Source organism: Triticum urartu, chromosome 6, assembly GCF_003073215.2.
Source record: "Triticum urartu cultivar G1812 chromosome 6, Tu2.1, whole genome shotgun sequence".
NCBI lineage: Eukaryota > Viridiplantae > Streptophyta > Magnoliopsida > Poales > Poaceae > Triticum > Triticum urartu.
Genome location: NC_053027.1, coordinates 91,533,185 through 91,550,424, shown reverse-complemented (window position 1 = coordinate 91,550,424; position 17,240 = coordinate 91,533,185). Strand labels below are relative to the sequence as shown.

At 44.9% G+C, this 17,240-nt stretch overlaps 1 pseudogene; it reads right to left on the bottom strand.

The window, feature by feature from the left end:
• Nucleotides 1-6,030: 6,030 nt before the first annotated feature.
• LOC125516228 overlaps nucleotides 6,031-17,240 on the bottom strand; it is a 42,838-nt pseudogene continuing 31,628 nt past the window's right edge.

Here is a 17,240-nt window from a genome sequence, read left to right as displayed (position 1 = left end):
CCATTACTAGTTCTAAGTAGTAATGGCGCACCAAGCAGACAGTGCGCTATTACTGTAAAAAAAATTATTCTTTTTTTGCAAAACTACTAATGGCGCATCGTTTCACAGTGCGCCATTACTAGTTTAAACTAGTAATGGCGCACTATTACCCGGTGCGCCATTAGTATATATATATATTTTTACTTTTTTGCAAAACTACTAATGGCGCACCACCTGCAGGTGCGCCATTAGTAACCAGGGTTACTAATGGCGCATTTGCTGGTGGTGCGCCATTAGTAACCTAGGACCCCAACAAGATATTTTGGACAGCCCCACACCTACCCACTCACTTTTCCCACTTCATTCCCTCCACCTCCTTCTCCAAGCTTTCGGCCATCTCCTCCTCCTTACCTCATTTCCACCATAGATTCATCAAAATTAAGTGGTGAAATTACCTTTTTTTGATAGGTAAGTAAGGGGAAAGCTATCTTCATGATGTAGATCTACTTTTTTTCTCCCTAGCTCGCTCCAACAACGCGTGCACATGCACTTTTTGTGGCCTAGCTAGATCTATCTATGTTTGTGGTGTTGCATGTGTTTGTGGTGTTGCATATATGTTTGTGTTTGAAGGTACCGGTATTTGAAATGCGATAGTTGCCAATATTTTGCCGGAATGTTTTGATTCATTTCCGTTTCGGCGAGAATTTTGGCACTATGCATTCTTTTTGGTCCTATTTTTAGGGAAGGTCATGCCAAATTTTTTCTTGGTTCTAAAATATCGTTTTGCTCTACCCCCGCAGGCGACCATGGTCCGCACGATGACTGAAGGCATCGTGAATAGGTTTTTGAGCTCCGCGAAGGCCGAGATGCTTCAAAAGAACGAGACGGAGATAAGATGTCCGTGTCGAAGATGCAAGCTGAAGAGCCTTATTGCGGACCCGGATTCCGGGCAGGTGCGGGACCACCTGCTCTTGCGTGGTTTCATGGATGGCTATCGGTGGCAAGGTGATGAAGATGACTATGAAGTCGTCCATGGGGGCCGGGCAAGAAATGAGGAAGGGCAACAAGACAAGTACCACCGCGGCGAGGGCGGGCGAGAAGACGAAGAATCTCCAGGACATGATCACGACGGTGATGCTGTACACAGTCATCATGTAGAAGATGTCGTACATGATGATGAGGAAGATCAAGACGAAGGGCATGATCATGAAGATGAAGATGCCGGAGCAGACGACGATGGAGGCTGGGTGCAGGACCCTCATATTCAAGAGCTGCTTCTCAAGCAGACGGATAACGCAAGAGCTGCCGCCTGAGAGAAAGCCAAGCTGGATCAACTGGAGATAGACGCGGTTACTCCATTGTATGAAGGATGCAGGCCCGAGGATACCCGCCTGAAAGTAACGCTCATGGCTCTGGAGATGAAGGTAAAACACAAAATGACCGACGCATGCTTCGACGAGAACATGTCATTCTGGCACGAACGTCTTCCCAAGGGGAACAAGTGCCCGACCAGTTTCGAGGAGGCGAAGAAAATCGTGTGTCCTCTGGATTTACCGCACGTGAAATACCATGTATGCATGAACAATTGTATCATTTATCAGGACGAGCACGCGGAGTCTACCATATGTCTGGTGTGCGGCGTCACTCGATACAAGAAGAGGAAGAAAGCTCCTCGAAAATCGGTGTGGTACTTTCCAATCACTCCTCGTCTGCAGCGGTATTTCGCGGACCCTAAGGTAGCAAAGCTCCTGCGTTGGCACGCGGATAGGGAGGAGAAGAAGCGGGAAGATGACGGAAATGATCCGGAGATAAATAAAAAAGACAAGATGCTGAGTCACCCTAAGGATGCGAGCCAGTGGCAAGCGCTGAACTTCGAATACCCAAAATTTGGGAAGGATCCAAGGAACATCGTGCTGGGCGCGAGCACCGATGGAGTCAATCCGTTTGGCAGCCAGAGAAGCACACATAGCACCTGGCCTGTGTTTGTGTGGATGTACAACCTTCCCCCCTGGTTGTGCATGAAGAGGAAGTACATTCACATGAGTATGCTAATTGAAGGGCCGAAACAACCCGGGAATGACATCAATCTGTATCTGGGGATGCTGAAGGAGGAGCTAGACACGCTGTGGAAAACGCCAGCCAATACGTGGGACGCCGCAGAGAAAGAATATTTCCCTATGAGAGCCGCACTGCTCACGACGGTGCACGACTATCTCGGTTACGGATATCTCGCGGGGCAGGTAGTCCACGAATTTTCTGGATGCGTAAGGTGCATGGATGACACAACGTATCGCCAGCTAGATAGAGATCCCGGGTCTTCGAAAACCGTGTTCATGGGACATCGAAGGTGGCTTCGCGACGATGACTCGTGGAGGAAACGCAAGGATCTGTTCGATGGTGAAACCGAACCCCGAAAACGCCCGTGTACGAGGAGCGGCGAGGAAATAGACGAGCTGTTGAAAAATTGGAAAGACTGCCCACTGTCGGGAAAGAAGCAAAAGGCGTCTCAGAGAGAAGGATGTGGCATACCCGGTTTTCGTGGCCAAGGTGCCAGAGGGCAAGGGCTTTGTGGATGGCGACATCGGGGGTACGATCGTCCTGCGGTTTGATGACATCTTTGCTAGTTTAACCTTCATCCGCTGCAGTACACCTTCGTTCGGCTGTTTTCGCTGAGTATGGAGATGCAGATCATTAGAGACAAGACCCCGGACATCGTGATAGTCGACCCCTTCTACATGCGTGCCAAGCACTTGAGCAGCACTGGGGACCGCCAAGTTGCGAGTTCACACCTCGAAGGCGTCATTCTGGCAAACCCAGATAAGGATAACTTCCTTGTGGCTTACTTTCCTGAGTAAGTCATCCCTTAACCGCCCCGTAACATATGATTTCTTAGATTTCGATCGTTCTTTTTTTTCTAACATTCCGTGTTCTGTGCAGTGACACACATTGCACACTCATCCTCTTAAGCCCGAAATATTCCATGGCCACGTATTTAGACCCGAACCGTAACTCCAAGATAGACTACACAAATGTCAAGAAAGTTCTTGATGATGTTCTCCCCGCCTACGCCAAATCTGGAGGCACCTTCACCAGGGCAGTTCGTAAGTACGGCAAGCACATGTTCTCACACAATACGAAGTTCTGCTGCGTCAAGCAACCGCCTGGCGGTCAGAAGGATGCCTACTACGCCTTCCATCACATGCGGGCGATCGTAAGGGACCATCATCAACTTCTGCTACCAGATAATCTCAAAGATTGGGCCGTGAGCTTGTCGGCAGTCCAGGACGCGGACCTCAGACAAGAATTCTTTCGCATCCAGTCGGAGTTTGCGGACATCATCCATCAAGATGTCCTTCATACCTCGGGGCAGTTCTTCCTCAGATATCAACCGTCCAACAGTGAGATAGATGAAATGCTACAAATGCAGGGTGACAACGACCGCGATTTCATGACCATCACGACAGACGGCGGCTTCATCCACGTTCCTGTCCGATGAGTCGAGTCGAAAGTAGTGATGTGTAGTTCTGAAACATTGATTGGGTCATGTTGTAATTATACTTTAATGAATTCGTATGTCTCTTTGGTTTGGACATTCGTTCAACTTAGATGTAATCGATGCTATTTATTAGTAGGACCATGAATCGTGCTATTAATGTCTTGCTTTTCTCTTCCGATCCTTTTGTTGCATACTTACATATTGCTTATGTATTGTCTGTTGTTTGGCTTGTGCATAGAGATGCCGTCGTATGTCGTGTACAAGGGTAAGGTTCCCGGAGTCTACGACGACTGGGAGGAGTGTTGGAGACAGGTTCACCGTTTCAGCGGTAACAGTTACAAAGGGTACACCACTAGGGCGGAGGCCGAATGTAGATACGCCCGCTATCTAGAGGGAGAGAGGAGGGAGCGTTGGAGGAACCGGATGAAGACCAGTTTGATCGCGATGATGCTCATCGTGATGACCACAGCTCTCTTCTATGTGATGGTAGTTTAGATGATCGATATCGACTTGTAATGTGAAGGCAAACTCGATACTCGCGGTCTTGAGACTTGTAATGTTTTATCTTTGTTTGGTCTTTTGATTTGGAGACTAATATGATGAATTGTATTCGGAGACTAATCTTCTATTGTATTCGATGAATCTGATGTTGCTGTGTGCTGCTGTCTATATTCTGTCCAATAATATATTTTGTAACCTGTGCAAAAATCAGAAAAGCAAAAAAAAAAAACCTAATATTCATACTAATGGCGCACCACACAAGACACTAATGGCGCACTGTGATCATCACACTAATGGCGCATTAACTGCTGGTGCGCCATTAGAATGCCAAAGCACATGGGTACATATGACCCCCTGGGAGGCATTCTAATGGCGCACTGCAGGCTATACTAATGGCGCACTACGTGGTGCACCATTAGAACACCAGATACTAATGGCGCACCGGTGGTGCGCCATTAGAATTTAATTCTAATGGCGTGATGCGAGTGGCGCACCGATAGTGCGCCATTAGAAGGCAAATCCGGTGCGCCACTAGCAATGCCTTTTCCTAGTAGTGTTTGTTATATGAAAGGAAAAGTTCTTGCCTTTAATTACTCTATGCATGTATTCAGCTAAGCGAAAGGTTACTTGTTATGAAGATGAATTGGCGTTACTTGAGAACCGAGAGTTCTCTTACAAAGAACTAAAGCATATTACAAATAACTCCAGCCAAGAGAATGGAAAGGGCGGGTTTGGACTTGTCTTCCTTGGTTACTTGGGAGAATGGAACTCAGTTGTTGTGAAAGAATGTTCTAGTCATCTTCCCAAGGGGTAAAGAGTTTTTTGTTGAGGTAAAAACAAGAATCAATGTGAAGAAGTTCTACATATCGCAATTAAATATTCACGTGTAATCCTTTAATTTTTCTCTTTCTCCCAAATTTCTTAGTGTAGCCATATGTGTACAAATTTTGATGAATGGGTTTTTTTAAAGATTTGCCCCTCTATGGTTTTCTACATAAAACTGCACTTACTAATCATTTGCTTTATATTTCCTGTTTAAATTATCTGAAAGACAGTGCTGCGCATTAAAGAAGAGCAATCAGATAATAGTTTTAATGTTCTTAGATACATGTCGAAGGTTGGAGTCGTCTTCCTTTACCTTATGATAAACTTGCTTCATCCATCTTACCTTCTTTTGTGAAGGCTGGCACATTACAATATACACCAGACACCTTACAGTCATTCATATTTTAAACAAAACTAAGTAAGCGAAAGACCTAAACGTTATTGCGACAGAACCAAGGGATTCATATGTGATATGTACATTCTGGTCACTCCTTGCTTTGTCTCCACCTTTCAGCAGCCCAAATGGCTAGATCTTATGTATTCACTCTAAAAGTCCGGTCCTATACAAGTTACTCCCAAGTAAAATGTATTGTAAAAGTGCACTAATATTACGCTCACATGGACACATGTTAAAAATTAATTCGTACCAAAATAGATGGTGGTTTTGACATTGCATACTCTTCAACAAGTTACTTTCATATTTAATATTCATACGAATATGCTGGTTAGGAAAATATGGAAAAAATATTTTCACAAATCTAATGCTACAATTTTACTCAGCTGTTGTGAAGAGTTTCAAATTAATGAATTCCCTCATTAGCAAGATCTAAGAAATGACAGGATATAAGAGAGGGAGTGTTGTGGCATCTTAGAGTGTAGTTGTTGATTAAGCATTGTGGATAAAAATAGAGGGGTTTACAAAAAGTCCATGCCCTAGCCACCTTGCTAAATCTAGAAAACTCATTCTTCATTCAGTTATACGAATGGTTGGATCCTTTGTATTCATAGGTCCATCTAAAGCCTTGATTATATACAAGTCCCATACCAGGATTTTACTATTGCTAGAGGAGTAGTATTGACTTAGATATTTCCTGCAATAAATAGAGTTAGATCTCTTGTTGATTGTATTAGTATTATTAACATTTTCCATTTGGGTATTTTTAATTTTTGCAAGGGTAATTTGGTCTAATCTCGAGTCGAAGGGCTTGGACAAATTGCGTCCGCCCACCAAGGCGGTGCCACATATAAACACAAGTACACATGAAGTTTCTTAGATGAAATATATTTCAAGAGAACCATAAAGCCTACCAACTTGAGTACTTTATTAGACACTGATGCCTCCTGTGGGGACTTAAACTATTGGCACCAGAAAGTCCAACATCACAAAGCCAAAAGAAGCTAATGTTACTGTGAATGGTATAAGCCAAAAGAGGCCAATAGTTGCGATGATCACATATTCCGGAGTCGATGACCCGAATTCCATAATTTCTTGCTCATACCTCTTGGATTCATCTTCACTGCTTACCTTTGGTGTAACCGCAAATGTCATCTTTGATAGCCCTAGTAGCTTCCGAACAATGTCAATGGCTCCAAAGAGAAACGAGGTTATTCTCTTAACCAACCACATCCTTTGTCCGTTCCACCATCCTTTCAATGTGCCTCCACATGATAATGCCTCATATAGGCTGTACATGTTCTTCACACAGAAGGCATATATGAAGGGTGCGATCCGTGGACTCGTAATCTGAAGGACACGTAAATACTGCATTAGTTTTAATAGAAAACACATGCAACCAAGGTGACGCTTTGCTCATATTATGAATCATTACCTTGGGGAAAAGGGGGATGCCTTTGAGGAGGGCTAGTGAAGGGATGATAACATAATACAGGGTAGGGAGTGAATTGGGTGCCCATAGCCCATAGATGCAGTAGCTCATTTGATGTCTTAACTTGGTTTTTCCATGCCCAAACAAGAAGGGGCAGTATTTTGATAGAAAGATTGAGAAACTACCCTCACTCCATCTCTTGTGTTGCAATAGTGTCTGAGCAAGTGTCGTTGGACCTAGACCCATAAACGCTGGTCTTGTAGTATTGTTGTAGACTGACTCCCATCCTCTGCAATGTATCGCCAATCCAGTGATTACATCCTCCATGGGGCAATTATATTTCAACCCAATCTCATCTCCCCATTGCGTGTCATGTTCAGATGTGCAGGTTGCTAAAGACTTTGCTTTCTCTTCAATCTCATCTATGCTAGTATCTTGTATTCTGCCCTTGATCCCTCCGTTCCAGTCTTCTTGATATTCTTTGGTGAACCTCCTGCCACAAAGGATCTCCCTTCTGTGGAAACATCCAGTGCCAACATACAGAGGTCCACCCAAACTGTCCATACCACCCATCTCCACCTTTAAATTGAGTAGCTATGTTAGTGGAAATATTATGGCGAACATGACAATGGTACTCAAGTTACAGTTTAATGATGCTGACTTCATTGATGACATGGAGAGAGTTACCATATATATTATTCTTGGTCATGTTGTCATAGTTCTGAGGATACTGCACAAATCCGAGCTTGTGACCCATTTCTTCGTCAAGGAAAAAGCACAATGCATCTCTGACCGTATTGCTGTTGCTGGAATACGTATTACAGTCCACATTCATGATGACAGGGTTGTTGCTTATCACTGATGATACCCTTATCTGCGTTTCGATGGAAAAAATTGACACATTTTAGTTAAGTCCATTATGATGAAGGTATTACAACAGTTCATGGTATAAACTGCTCATCTAATTGGATGATAACATTGTACCATACGGACAAGACTGGATACCATACAGACAAGACTGGTAGTTAGTACTTGGTAGTACTAGTGTCTAGCATTCATGAATGAGTTTTTGTCTATATGTAAAACCAAGATACTCATATATTCACCACACTTTTTCACAAAAAGTCTGTAAAAGTGGAGGTTCTTACATTTCCTCAACTCTCATACTCCCAAATACTACCTCCGTAACTAAATATAAGACGTTTTTGCAGTTTAATTTAAACTGCAAAAACGTCTTATATTTAGGTAGGGGGTAGTACTTGGGAAAATTCTATTGTGGACTATTGATACAATGCTGGAAAATTGAATTATCAGGGTGTCAACTTTATGCTACAATTTTCTCAAAGGAAAGAAAGTACACCATAACATTTTGGTTACTCTTGTCCAGCAATACTGTTTATCAAAGACTTCAAGGTTGTGAATTAGAATATGGTGCAAATATTATGTTCGTCAAGAATGGTCAGTACAAGATAATGAGCTTAATAATTATAACTATTCTCACGTGCCATGTAAACAAGGGTTGGAAGCACATTTCCTTCACTATCAACTGCCTTTTGGTCTTTGCCATCTATCAGAATCTAACAAAAGAAACAACTTTAGAACCTCGAACACCCCCCAATACCTGTAAGTTATTTACTCCAGAATGCTGGAAACCTTTACTCCAATTGGGGTACGAAATCTACCTGCACAATTGACTGGTGATTTTTTGAGGTGATTTCTGGATTTCATTCATAAAACCCTTTATGATTTGCTCTGATCTCGCTACGAATTTTGCATGGTATGACAGCCGTATCTATGCGCTCAGTCATTTCGTCATACGTGTCCTGCTCAAAATAAATGAAATAGTTTCATTAGTTGCCACGACAAATGTTGAGCACTAATATTAGTAATATATTGATTTTGTCACGTCTGTGGGTGTGTCAATTCATTCCCTGTTAAATAGTCATTTGGCATGTGTTTCAGAAAAACAAAAGAAAGAAGACGTTTGTAATATCTGCTTACCTTGATAAATGACTATTGTCCCCGTGCCATCTCTGGCTGTGGCAACAGGGGCGGACTCTGGGTGTGTCGTGGATTGTGACCTGACCCCCGCCAACAAGCGTGGCTCCAACAGTGCGGGGCGTCAGGCAAAGAAGACGGCGGGCAGAAAGCCGGCCAATAAGCAGGTGGCAGTAGAGGCGGGGGAGACGGGAGCGGTGGCAACCATAGGTGGCGAATTAGGGGCGGCGCTGGGTGCGGCAGAAGTGGGCACCAAGGCCAGGCGTTCCAAGGCGACTCCTGTTGCACAGCGGGCGCCCAGCGCACGAGCCAAGGCCAAGCTTGGGGAGCTGACCTCACTGGAGAGCGCCAAACTTCGGCTTGCTGACAAGAATTTGGAGGCTGCAGGTAATTCCTTACCATCTTACCGCATTCTGAACGCTTTTTCGGATGAACATCTTGCGAACATCTTAGACGATAGTGGAGTTGCGATTAGTGCTCCGTGTAGTGAGATCATCTCACTGGTGCACACGCGGGAGGAAGCGCAGGCCATGCTCGCGGGTGGGGTCGCGCGCTGTGCTGACTCAATCAACTTGCCATCATGCCGGTAGAGGCTGGCTGCGAGGCAGGGTCCGATGAGGAGACAGAGGCGAGGGATGCCTCTGACCTACCTTCTTCCAGCTGGATCCCGGCGCGGAAGCGAGTGGCGAAGGCGGTGACATCCAGGGGGGTGCGTCTGCGTAATCGAATCATATAAATGCGTTATCTATTTTGGAACATCCGTGGGTGTGGCCACGGTGGGAGACGTACACAGCTCAAGGAATATATTTCCAAGGAGAGGATCGACGTAGTTGCGCTTCAGGAAATGTTTAAATATGACTTCTCGTCTCGTGAGCTCCTTTCTTTCGACCCGCTGCAACGTTTCTCTTGGCACTGGGTGCCCTCGTCGGGGCACTCGGGTGGCATTCTTATGGGTTGTAACCTTGATATTTGTGATGTATTGCAATGGGATGTAGGTGTATTTTTTTCTTGCGGCTACCGTGCGTCATCGTGTCACGGGCCTCTCGTGGGTCGTTGTGTGCGTATACGGACCTGCAGACCATTCGCGTTCGTCAGATTTTTTAATGGAGTTAACCAACTTGGTAGGGGGCAAACGATCAATAAATTTGTCACTTGTGGTGGGTGGTGACTTCAATCTAATCCGTTCGGGGCGGACAAAAGCAACACCAACATTGATTGGACTGGGGTGTCCATGTTCAATGGTGCCATTGCGGCAATGGCTTTGCGTGAGGCGGCTCGGACCGGTGCGAGATTTACGTGGACTAACAAACAAACGCGGACGGTTTGGAGTGTGTTAGATAGGGTTTCCTTTACTCCCGAATGGGAGGTTCTATTTCCCTTATGCACACTAGTTGCCGAAACACGTATCGGCTCGGACCATGTCCCGTTGATATTCTCCTCCGGGGAGGAATTCATTAGGCGTAGCCCACGGTTCTACTTCGAAATGGCATGGTTTGAGTCCGAGGGGTTTGCTCAGATGGTTGCGGATCGTTGGTCTACGATCTGCGCCCAGCTTGGGCCACAATGCGGACCAGCTGAGTTCTAGATCACGGCGGCTAGCAAACTCTGGGCTTTCCTTCATGGGTGGGGGGCTAACCACGGCAGTGAGACTAAGAAAGAGCGGGCTAACATTGTTGAGGCAATAGCCGCGAAGGACTGGGAGGTTGATCAGCGGCCCTTCTCGGAGGGGGAATGGGCCGCTCGTTACGACCTAGAACGCAAAGTATTAGCCATCCTCCGAGCTGAAGAGGAGTATTGGCGCCGTAGGGGCGGTATCAAGTGGGTCACCAAAGGAGACACTAACACTGATTATTTACATGCCTACGCTAACGGTAGGAAACGTAAAATTACGATCCTTCAGTTACAATCTGATCAAGGTCTCTTAGTTACCAACGATCGCATTGTCGCCCACATTTATGAGTTTTTCATCGGTCTTTTGGGGACGGCCGAGGAAAAGGCTCTTTGCCTCCGTGATGACCTTTGGGACCCATCCGAACGTGTCACTCAGGAGGAGAACGACGGGCTCGTTCTCTCATTCCTCCCGGAGGAAATTGATCGAGCTTTACACGATATGAAAACGGACACGGCTCCTGGTCCGGACGGGTGGCCGGTAGAGTTCTTCAAAAAGATCTGGCCTAACCTTAAACACATTTTGTATGGTATAGTGAATGGGTTCGCGTTAGGTACTGTTGACCTGGCTAGATTAAACTACGGGGCCATCAGCTTGATCCCCAAAGTTAAAGGGGCTGACAATATTAAACTCTTCAGACCAATCACCCTGATAAATGTCCCGTTCAAGATCTGTGCGAAAGCTTACGCCTCTCGCCTGGCGCCCGTAGCTCAACGGCTGATTAGCCCTAGTCAGACAGGTTTTCTGAAGCACCGTAACATCCTATAAGGACCTTTAGCGCTTCTGGAAATCGTTCACGAGCTTAAACGTACCAAGTCGCGTGGCGTCCTTCTTAAGTTAGATTTCGAAAAGGCCTACGATCGCGTGAACTGGGAGTTCGTGCGAGAGGTCCTCATCAAAAAGGGTTTTGAGGGGGGTTTTGTTCACCGTATCATGCACCTCGTGAGCAGTGGGCACACGGCGGTGACCATCAACGGTGAGATAGGCAATTTCTTCCGCAACAAGCGTGGCCTCAGGCAGGGGGACCCGAGCTCGCCTTTGATATTTAATTTTGTTGTGGATGTGCTTGCAGCGATGATTAGCAAGCCAAGAGATGCAGGGCACATCAAAGGGCTAATCTCTCATCTTATTCCAAGCGGTGTGACACATCTACAATATGCAGATGACACGATGTTGTTATTCGAGCCGGATGACCATAACATTGCCTCGATTAAGTTACTGTTGATCGTTTTTGCAATTTTGTCGGGCCTTCAGATTAATTTTCTCAAAAGCGAAGTGATCACCATAGGGATGGAGGAGCACGAAAGTAGGAGGGTCGCAAACTTGCTCAATTGCAAGATTGGCAAGTTCTCGATCAAGTATCTTGGACTGCCGATAATGCACAAGAGCCTGACTATAGCTGAATGGGCGCCACTATATGGCAAAGTGGTGAATCGAGTTAGTCCTTGGAGAGGAAGGTTTATGTCCTCGACCGCTAGGTTAATTTTGACCAACTCTAGCTTATCCTCTCTTCCTCTGTCTACAATGGGCATGTTCCTCCTGGCCAATGGAGTGCATGCTAAACTTGACACGCCGCGCGCCCGGTTCTTTTGGGAAGGAACTGGGACGAAACGCAAATATCACTTGTTAAAGTGGGCGGCGGTCTGCAGGCCGAAGAAGTTCGGTGGTTTGGGGATCACAAATTCGAAACTGATGAACGTTGCCCTGCTAACCAAGTGGTGGTGGCGGCTAGCCCAAAACGAGAAGGGTCTCTGGGCGGACATTCTTCGGGCAAAATACTTCCCGGACGGCAACCTGTTTAAGGCCAAGGCCAAGGGATTGACCTTTTTGAATGGCATTCAAGCGATGAGACATGCCTTTACGGTTGGGGACCAATTCTCTGTCAACAACAGAGCGTCCGCGCGATTTTGGCTGGACAGCTAGAGGGGACAATCCCCGTTGTGGCAATCTCACCCGGAGCTGTATCAGCTGGCCATAGACACAAACATTTTGGTCGCTGATGCACTTAGAGTGCACCCTCCGGTGATTTCCTTTTTCTGGCTGTTGGAGATGGGAGAGGCGGCTGCCTGGAATGCATTAGTTGCTGAGCTCAAGGGGAGGACTCTCAACAAGGATAATGACGAGATCTCGTGGAAGCTGACGGCCTCTCAGAAATTCTCGGTCAAATCCTTATACGAGAAGCTCACGGAGGGGAATGAGTTGGACATGGCTAAGGGGCTGTTGAAGGCTGGCATTCCCCTCAAGATTAAGATCTTTATGTGGCCAATGTTCCGTAATCGCCTCCCTACATCGGATAACGTGGCCAAGCGCAACGGACCGACAAATGAGACATGCACCATCTGTGGGCTGGGGGAGGATGCTAATCACGTCTTCTTCAGATGTTGTCTCGCTAGATTTGCGTGGAGTGCAGCCAAAGAGGCTTTTAACCAGAACTGGAATCCGCAAACTAGCAACGACCTTCTTACCATACTAACCGCGCAGAGGGGTACGAATGCTCGGGTGGTGTGGCGGTGAGTAGGGGCGATGCTTTGGTCAATGTGGACCGTGCGGAACAAAATTACTATCGAACACATGTTCCCTGCTCACCCCATTGAGATTCTTTTCAAATGCCATACTTTCTTACAGGCTTGTGCGCCATTGGGGAAGCAGCGTGACGAGGGACGCATGATCGAGACTTTGGAGAAGATCAAGCGGTGCATGACGAGATCAAGATCACCAGCGCTGCAAGCTTAACTCTTTTGCGTTCTATTTATCTAGTTGCGAACTAAGCTATGTTATATCTTCGCCCGTGTGAATTGTTAGCTTTATCATTATCGGGACTGCGAGCCCGCTGAACTTATGTTAGTTTGGTTGTAAGGTTGAACTGATGTGGATGCTGCCTTGTGGCTTTATTAATTTAAAGCCGTATGCGCCGTGCGTCTATGTTCCAAAAAATGACTATTCTTTTTTTAGAAAAGGAGGATGTACCCCGGCCTCTGCATCTGGACGATGCATGCAGCCATATTGTTAATTATTCACAAAGACCATACAAGGTGATACATCAATAAGGCTGAAGCCACCATCCTGACAACACCGTTGCTACTCCTATCTCCTTGATGAAGGCGTGTTGAATGTTCGGGCCTAATACCAAATAGACATTGCACTAAAGCCTAACATCTAAAGCCGGGTCTCCCCGCCAAGCCACTACCTAGATTGGGTCCCACACCGGTCAGGCACACTCCCAGTGAGCACCGCACGCTGCAAGGGCTGTCACCTCCATCATCCCTCAGTCCATCATCAGAGCAAAACTGTAACACCCTGATAATCATGCTAGAGTAGCCTCCTGCTAATGACTGCCAAGTCATCACAATTATTTTGTTAATCATCACTTTGTTCCAAATCAAACCCAAATTCAAATTTAAATTGCAAGACAAAATTTTACTTCTTCAAACAGTAAAACAAAAATGTTCGTTGTGTTGAAAATATTCAATAAGAAATTGTGGTGAATTAACCAACCTCATTTGAATTATTAAAATGCCCTTAACAAATTAATAAGTGGTGCAACATCACATAACCCGGCCATTTTGAATTCTAAAAATAATTATCCTTTTCCAAATATTCTATAGACTTGTGTGTGGCTCAATAATATTGCCCTGGATTTTTGTGTGAAGTTTCACATTTGACTAAATTCATTTGGTCACTCAATTATAATGAAGAGTAGTAAACAAATAAAGAAAAACAGAAAAGACTAGCTAAAGGAAAATAGAAAAGAGGAGGACCTACTCTACTAGAAGATTTGGCCCATCTAGCACCATAGCAGGCCCAGCCCATGCAGGCCTTTGTTGGGCCTCCAAGTGCAGAGGTTTGTAGGACAGTAGCAAATTTCCCTCAAGTGGGTGACCTAAGGTTTATCAATCCGTAGGAGGTGTAGGATGAAGATGGTCTCTCTTAAGAAACCCTGCAAACAAATAACAAAGAGTCTCTTGTGTCCCCAACACACCCAATACAATGGTAAATTGTATAGGTGCACTAGTTCGGCGAAGATATGGTGATACAAGTGGTATATGGATGGTAGATAATAGTTTTTGTAATCTGAAAATATAAAAACAGCAAGGTAACTAATGATAAAAGTGAGCATAAACGGTATTACAATGCTAGGAAACAAGGCCTAGGGTTCATACTTTCGCTAGTGCAAGTTCCCTCAACAATAATAACATAATTGGATCACATAAGTATCCCTCAACATGCAATAAAGAGTCACTCCAAAGTCACTAATAGCGGAGAACGAACGAAGAGATTATGGTAGGGTACGAAACCATCTCAAATTTATTCTTTCCAATCAATCTGTTGGGTTATTCCTATAAGTGTCACAAACAGCCCTAGAGTTCATACTAGAATAACACCTTAAGACACAAATCAACCAAAACCCTAATGTCACCTAGATACTCCAATGTCACCTCAAGTATCCGTGGGTATGATTATACGATATGCATCACACAATCTCAGATTCATCTATTCAACCAACACATAGAACCTCAAAGAGTGCCCCAAAGTTTCTACCGGAGAATCACGACAAAAACGTGTGCCAACCCCTATCCATAGGTTCATGGGCGGAACCCGCAAGTTGATCACCAAAACATACATCAAGTGAATCACGTGGTATCCCATTGTCACCACAGATACGCACAGCAAGACATACATCAAGTGTTCTCAAATCTTTAAAGACTCAATCCGATAAGATAACTTCAAAGGGAAAACTCAATCCATTACAAGAGAGTATAGGGGGGAGAAAACATCATAAGATCCAACTATAATAGCAAAGCTCGCGATACATCAAGATCGTATCACGTCAAGAACACGAGAGAGAGAGAGATCAAACACATAGCTACTGGTACATACCCTCAGCCCCGAGGAGGAACTACTCCCTCCTCATCATGGAGAGCACCGGGATGATGAAGATGGCCACCGGAGTGGGATTGCCCCCTCCGGTAGGGTGCCAGAACGGGTCTAGATTGGGTTTCGGTGGCTCCGGAGGCTTCTGCCGGCGGAACTCCCGATCTATTGTGCTCTCCGATTGTTTTAGGGTATATGGATATATATAGGCGGAAGAGATACGTCAGGGGAGCCACGAGGGGCCCACGAGGGTGGAGGGCGTGCCCCCTACCTCGTGGCTTCCTCGTTGCTTCCCTTTCGTACACTCCAAGTCTTCTGGGTTGCTTCCGATCCAAAAATAAGTTCCGTGAAATTTCAGGCCAATTGGACTCCGTTTGATTTTCCTTTTCTGCGATACTCTAAAACAAGGAAAAAACAGAAACTGGCACTGGGCTCTAGGTTAATAGGTTAGTCCCAAAAATCGTATAAAATAGCACCTAAATACATATAAAACATCCAAGGTTGATAATATAATAGCATGGAACAATCAAAAATTATAGATACGTTGGAGACGTGTCAGCATCCCCAAGCTTAATTCCTGCTCGTCCTCGAGTAGCTAAATGATAAAAACAGAATTTTTGATGTGGAATGCTTCCTAACATATTTCTCTAAGTAATTCTCTTCATTTTGGCATAAATGTTCAGATTCATAAGATTCAAGACAAAAGTTTAATATTGACATAGAAACAATAATACTTCAAGCATACTAACTATGCAATCATGTCTTCTCAAAATAACATGACCAAAGAAAGTTCATCCCTACAAAACCATATAGTTTGTTCATGCTCCATTTTCGTCACACAAGAATGCTCTCATCATGCACAGCCCCTATGACAAGCCAAGAAATTGTTTCATACTTTAGTAATCTCAAACTCATAAACCTTCACGCAATACATGAGCGCGAGCCATGGACATAGCACTATGGGTGGAATAGAATATGATGATGGGGGTTATGTGGAGAAGACAAAAAAGGAGAAAGTCTCACATCAACGAGGCTAATCAATGGGCTAGGGAGATGCCCATCAATTGATGTCAATGCAAGGAGTAGGGATTGCCATGCAACGGATGCACTAGAGCTATAAATGTATGAAAGCTCAACAAAAGAAACTAAGTGGGCGTGCATCCAACTTGCTTGCTCACGAAGACCTAGGGCACTTGAGGAGGCCCATTGTTGGAATATACAAGCCAAGTTCTATAATGAAAGATTCCCACTAGTAAATGAAAGTAAGAAAGCAAGAGACTCTCTATCATAAAGATCATGGTGCTACTTTAAAGCACAAGTGTGGAAAAAGGATAGTAGCATTGTCCCTTATATGTATATGGCCTTTCTTTTTTTCATTTGGCCTTTCTCTTTTTTTGGCTTTTTTTGGGGACAATGCTCTATTAACGATGATCATCACACTTCTATTTATTTACAACTCGATACTAGAACAAAGTATGACTCTATATGAATGCCTCCGGCGGCGTACCGGGATTGCGATGAATCAAGTGTGACATGTATGAAAAAATATGAATGGTGGCTTTGCCACAAATACGATGTCAACTACATGATCATGCAAAGTAATATGACAATGATGATGCGTGTCATAATGAACGGAACAGTGGAAAGTTGCATGGCAATATATCTCGGAATGGCTATGGAAATGTCATAATAGGTAGGTACGGTGACTGTTTTGAGGAAGATATAAGGAGGTTTATGTGTGACAGAGCGTATCGTATCACGGGGTTTGGATGCACCGGCGAAGTTTGCACCAACTCTCAATGTGAGAAAGGGCAATGCACGGTACCGAAGAGGCTAGCAATGATGGAAGGGTGAGAGTGCGTATAATCCATGGACTCAACATTAGTCATAAAGAACTCACATCCTTATTGCAAAATTCTACAAGTCATCAAAAATCAAGCATTACGCGCATGCTCCTAGGGGGATAGATTGGTAGGAAAAGACCATTGCTCATCCCCGACCGCCACTCATAAGGAAGACAATCAAATAACACCTCATGTTTCAAATTTGTTACACAACGTTTACCATACGTGCA